This window comes from Coregonus clupeaformis, chromosome 1, assembly GCF_020615455.1.
Source record: "Coregonus clupeaformis isolate EN_2021a chromosome 1, ASM2061545v1, whole genome shotgun sequence".
NCBI lineage: Eukaryota > Metazoa > Chordata > Actinopteri > Salmoniformes > Salmonidae > Coregonus > Coregonus clupeaformis.
The window spans coordinates 66,099,335-66,105,698 of NC_059192.1; positions in this window are offsets into that span (position 1 = coordinate 66,099,335).

Sequence of the window (6,364 nt, forward strand, 5' to 3'; positions counted from 1 at the left end):
CGAACGTGAGGCTGGTGTCCCTACAGGCCAGCTCCCCGACGGACGTCCTCTCGTAGACTACATCTGTAGTGATCGACGAGAGCCCGATCATTCCACCCTGCATCCGCCGCTAGAGTACGAAATTCGAGAGCGAACTCCTGGGCACTCCTCCTCCCCTGCCGGAGGAAGACCAGACGCTCCCCGCCGCTTCCCCTCCGGGGATGGTCAAACACCGCCCTGAAGCGGCGGGAGAACTCGTCGTAGGTTATAGTGTCCGCGTCGATCCTCCTCCACTCCGCGTTGGCCCATGCCAACGCCCTCCCGGACAGGCAGGAGATCAGGGCGGACACGCTCTCATGTCCCGAGGGCGCCGGGTGCACGGTGGCCAGGTACAGCTCCACCTGGAGAAGGAAACCCTGGCACCCGGCCGCGGTCCCATCGTAAGCCCTCGGGAGCGAGAGTCGGACTCCTTTTTTTTTTAATCAATTAGTACACAATATTTGTTGCATTATTTGTTCTGTCGTTTCTGGAGATTTAAATTTAAATTGCAACCAACTTTCTATGGCTTGTTTTAGAAATAGTGATATTTGGGAGATGATTTCCTTTTCAAATAACTGAAAGTGAGAGGTTGTAATCTGAATAAAGGGAAAAAGGCCATTCTTGAACTTGGGTGAGACAATCTTACTAATTTGCAAGAGAACCAGTTCGGATTAAAGTATAACTTTTGTATGACCGAAGCTTTTAGTGATAGGTCTAATGCTTTAATATTTAATAATTTCTGTCCTCTGAATTCATATTCACTATATAAATAGGCCCATTTAATTTTGTCTGGCTTGCCGTTCCAAATCAAATGGAATATTATTTTCTCATATAATAAAAAAAACTGTTCGCTAGGCGTAGGCAAGACCATAAGCAAATAGGTAAACTGGGATAGTACTAAAGAGTAAATCAGGGTGATTTTTCCACAAATAGACAGGTATTTACCTTTCCATGGTAGCAAGATCTTATCTATTTTTGTTAACTTTCTATTAAAATGTATTGGAGTGAGATCATTTATTTTATTTGGGATATGTATTCCGAGTATATGCACTTCACCATCAGACCATTTTATTGGTTAACTACATGGTAATGTAAAATTTTTATTTTTTAGTGATCCAATACGTAATATAGTACATTTATCATAATTCTGTTGTAATCCAGAGAGGTTAGAAAATGTATCTAGATCCTCTATGAGGCTGTGGAGGGATTCAAGTTGTGTATTTAAAAGAAAACATGAATCATCAGTTTACAATGACACCTTTATTTTTAAGCCCTGGATTTCTAATCCCTTGATATTATTGTTGGATCTGATTTTAATAGCTAACATTTCGATGGCCATAATAAATAGATATGCCGATAGTGGACAACCTTGTTTCACTCCTCTTGACAGTTTAAAGATTTCAGAGAAATAGCCATTATTTACTATTTTACACCTAGGGTTACTATACATGATTTTAACCCATTTTATAAGCGATTCTCCAAAAATGAAATGCTCCAGGCATTTATATATGAACTCCAGTCATACTTTATCAAATGCCTTTTCAAAGTCTGCTATGAATAGCAGGCCTGGTTTCCCAGATTTTTCATAGTGTTCTATTATTTCCAGTACTTGCCTTATATTATCTCCAATGTATCGTCCATGTAAAAAACCTGTCTGATTAGAATTAATAATGTCCGACAATACCTTTTTAATTCTATGCGCTATACATTTTTTCTAGAATTTTGCATCACAACACTGAAGTGTAAGGGGCCTCCAATTATTTTCTATGGACTGGATCTTTATATTTCCCACCTGTATCCTGTTTCAGTAATAATGAAATCAGACCTTCTTCTTGAGTGTCTGATAATCTACCATTTACAAAGGAGTGGTTAAAACGTGCTAATAACGGCCCTCTGAGTATATCAAAAAAGGTTTGATATACCTCGACTGGTATGCCATCCAAACCTGGAGTTTTCCCGGACTTAAAGTATTTAATTGCATCCAGAAGTTCCTTCTCTGTAATTTTACCTTCACATGAGACTTTCTGTACCACTGTTAATTTTACATTATCAATAGAAAATAAATCCCTACAATTAGCTTCAGTTAGAAGAGATGGAGGCGACTGAAACGAAAACACATGCTTAAAGTACTTTGCTTCCTCCTTTAAAATATAATTTGGTGAATCATGGGTGATGCCGTCATTTGTAACCAGTTTCAGTAAATTGTTTTTGGTAGCATTTCTATGTTGAAGATAAAAAAATTATTTGGTGCATTTTTCCCCATATTCCATCCAGTTTGCTTTATTTTTATAATATAATACACTTGATCTTTCTTGAATAAGTTTCTCCATTTGTTTTTGTTTTTCCTCTAATTTATTCTGAGCCTCTATGTTACAGTTTGTATCGCTATCTATCTGTTCTGTTAGACCTTCTATTTCCTTTGTTAGTATGGCCTCTTTTGACCTAAATTGCTTTTGTTTTCGAGATGAGTACTGAATTGCATGGCCTCTAAAAGGCACATTTAAAAGTGTCCCATTCAATAAGGGGATTTGCTGTACCTATGTTATGTCGGAAAAAATCTGTTATCATCCAATAGGCTTTGATTACATTTCCAATATCCTCGCCCACGTGGAAATTCAGTAAGAGTAATGTATATGCCAATTATATGATGGTCCGACTGCATTCTGTCCCCCATCAACACTTTTTAAACTTTTGGCGCCAATGAGCATGACATAAGAAAGAAGTCAAGATGACTAGCTTGATTGAGTCTCCGCCATGTATATCTCACTAGGTCAGGATATTTAAGCCTCCATATATCTACTAGTTCTAATGTATCCATGACATTCACAATTTCCTTAAGAGCATGAGGGTGATAGTTTGTAGTGTGATTTCCTTTACGGTCCATTGAGCTATTTAAAACAGTATTATAATCTTGCAGGGTTGATAATTTATTATATATATTTTGTCAAAGAAGTGTGGATCATCATTATTTGGTCCGTAAAGGTTAATGAGCCATATCTGTTTATGGTCCAATAACATATTCAAAGTCATCCATCTACCTTGCGGATCTGTTTGGACAATTGAGTGGAGGCTATTCTAGCAGCAAAGGGGGGACCAACTCCATATTAATGGCCATGATTTTGGAATGAGATGTTCGACAAGCAGATGTCCACATACACTACATGACCAAAAGTATCTGAGATATATAAGAAAGCCCAGGGCCCGCATCCACAAAGCGTCTCGGAGTAGAAAATTGGTCGTAAGTACTGAGAATAGAATACATTTTACTCCTACTCTTATGGGTAAAAATAAAAGCTATGCATGAAGTCTCTTAAGTCATTAGTGTCCTACCTAGTTGACAGAGACCTCATGAGCTGTCCTAACCAGTTAAGAGTTAGCAGGTGTCTTGATAATATAAAAAAAATCAGCGAGTCAGTGGTTCCTGCACCACATGCAATTGCTTTGGAGTTTTTAAAATTATGTTTTGATTTTTCTATTATATCAATCTATAAATAAATCTAGAGACCTACATGCAACAGTATCTCTTGTGCTTTTGACAATGCTTTCACAGGAGGCCTATTTAACACGATATGCCTAAATACTTATAACCACTAGGCTAATAAATAAACAAATTTTTCTTTCAATTACTTAATTACCTACATCATGTTATTTCAAGTTATTCCTTTGGAGTGAAACGTCACATTGTTAAAAAAAGATGCCTAAATTGGGCTTATGTTAACTTTGTGTTCGATGAAAATGATAGACCATTCAAACATTGGATGCAACGTTGTGTGCAACATTATCGGCAAGGGGCTTGATGCCTACTGTGCCAAAGCGATTTAGAGTTCCTTAACGGGAGTGACGATGAGTGTGTTGATATAACAGTAATATTCTCAAAATTCCTCTTTTAACAACCATCAGAATTTGATAAAAAAAAAGGTTATGCATGCCAACATATTAGGCAATAATTAAGAGTAGGCAAAGTGATCGTGTCAGGCAAAAATGGTATCAAACGTTTTACCATTGCAACATTTGTTGTACAGTCACATTCACTGTGGTTGGTTATTCCCCATTATTTGAAACTAAGTCAACGAGCGTCATAATCTTTCCTTTGTGGTACCTCATACCAGCTAAGATAAATCGAATCAAAATCAAATCAAATTTTATTAATTGTTCAGCAGTCTTATAGCTTGGGGGTAGAAGCTGTTAAGGAGCCTTTTGGACCTAGACATGGCGCTCTGGTACCGCTTGCTGTGCGGTAGCAGAGAGAACAGTCTATGACTTGGGTGACTGTAGTCTTTGACAATTTTTTGGGCCTTCCTCTGACACCGCCTAGTATATAGGTCATGGATGGCAGGAAGTGATGTACTGGGCCGTACGCATGCCAATCAGTTGCCATACCAGGCGGTGATGCAACTGGTCAGGATGCTCTCGATGGTGCAGCTGTATAACTTTTTTAGGATCTGGGGACCCATGCCAAACCTTTTCAGTCTCCTGAGGGGGTAAAATGTGTTGTCGTGCCCTCTTCACAACTGTCTTGGTGTGGGACCATGATAGTTTGTTGGTGATGTGGACACAAAGTAACTTGAAACTCTCGACCCGCTCCACTACAGCCCCTTCGATGTGAATGGGGACGTGTTCGGCCCTCCTTTTCCTGTAGTCCACGATCAGCTCCTTTGTCTTGCTCACATTGAGGGAGAGGTTGTTGTCCTGGTATACACAGCCAGGTCTCTGACCTCCTAAACTTTTATGAGTTGATTTTACTCCTGGCTCAGAGTTTGTCTGGGCAGTGTCTTAACATAATCCTAAAACCTACTGAGCAGAGATTTTTGTTAGTCTTCAAACAGCTTTTAACAAGATTCCTAGGACCTTTTCTGAGATGCTTTGTGGATACGGGCCCTGGATATTATACTTTTTTTTACCCATATTTAACCCCTTTTTTGAGTGGCACTAAAGTACTTTCATTCATTTTTAAACCGGTACCGGGTTACTACCTTCAGACGAGTCTTGTGAAGCTTGTGGGCATTGTAGAGCAAAACAACCAACATGTACAGTACCAGTCAAAAGTTTGGACACACCTACTCATTCAAGTTTTTTTTTTTTTTTTTTTTTTTTTATATTTTCTACATTGTAGAATAATAGTGAAGACATCACAACTATTAAATAACACATATGGAATCATGTAGTAAACAAAAAAGTGTTAAACAAATCAAAATATATTTTATATTTGAGATTCTTCAAAGTAGCCATCTTTTGCCTTGATGACAGCTTTACGCACTCTTGGCATTCTCTCAACCAGCTTCATGAGGTAGTCACCTGGAATGCATTTCAATTAACAGGTGTGCCTTATTAAAAGTTAATTTGTGGAATTTCTTTCTTTCTTAATGCGTTTGAGCCAATCAGTTGTGTTGTGACAAGGTAGGGGTGGTATACAGAAGATAGCCCTATTTGGTAAAAGACCAAGTCAATATTATGGCAAGAACAGCTCAAATAAGCAAAGAGAAGTCCATCATTACTTTAAGACATGAAGGTCAACCAATTCGGAACATTTCAAGAACTTTGAAAGTTTCTTCAAGGGTAGTCGCAAAAACTGTCACGTGCTATGATGAAACTGGCTCTCATGAGGACCGCCACAGGAAAGGAAGACCCAGAGTTAACTCTGATGCAGAGGATAAGTTCATTAGAGTTACCAGCCTCAGAAATTGCAGCCCAAATAAATGCTTCACAGAGTTCAAGTAACAGACACATCAACATCAACTGTTCAGAGGAGACCGCGTGAATCAGGCCTTCATGGTCGAATTGCTGCAAAGAAACCACTACTAAAGGACACCAATAAGAAGAAGAGACTTGCTTGGGCCAAGAAACACGAGCGATGGACATTAGACCGGTGGAAATCTATCCTTTGGTCTGATGAGTCCAAAGTTGAGATTTTTGGTTCCAACTGCCGTGTCTTTAAGACGCAGAGTAGGTGAACGGATTACCTCCGCATGTGTGGTTCCCACTGTGAAGCATGGAGGAGGAGGTGTGATGGTGCTTTGCTGGTGACACTGTCGGTGATTAATTTAGAATTCAAGGCACACTTAACCAGCATGGCTACCACAGCATTCTGCAGCGATACACCATCCCATCTGTTTTGCGCTTAGTGGGACTATCATTTGTTTTTCAACAGGACAATAACCCAACACACCTCCAGGCTGTGTAAGGGCTATTTGACCAAGAAGGAGAGTGATGGAGTGCTGCATCAGATGACCTGGCCTCCACAATCACTCGACCTCAACCCAATTGAGATGGTTTGGGATGAGTTAAGGAAAAGCAGCCAACAAGTGCTCAGCATATGTTGGAACTCCTTCAAGACTGTTGGAAAAGC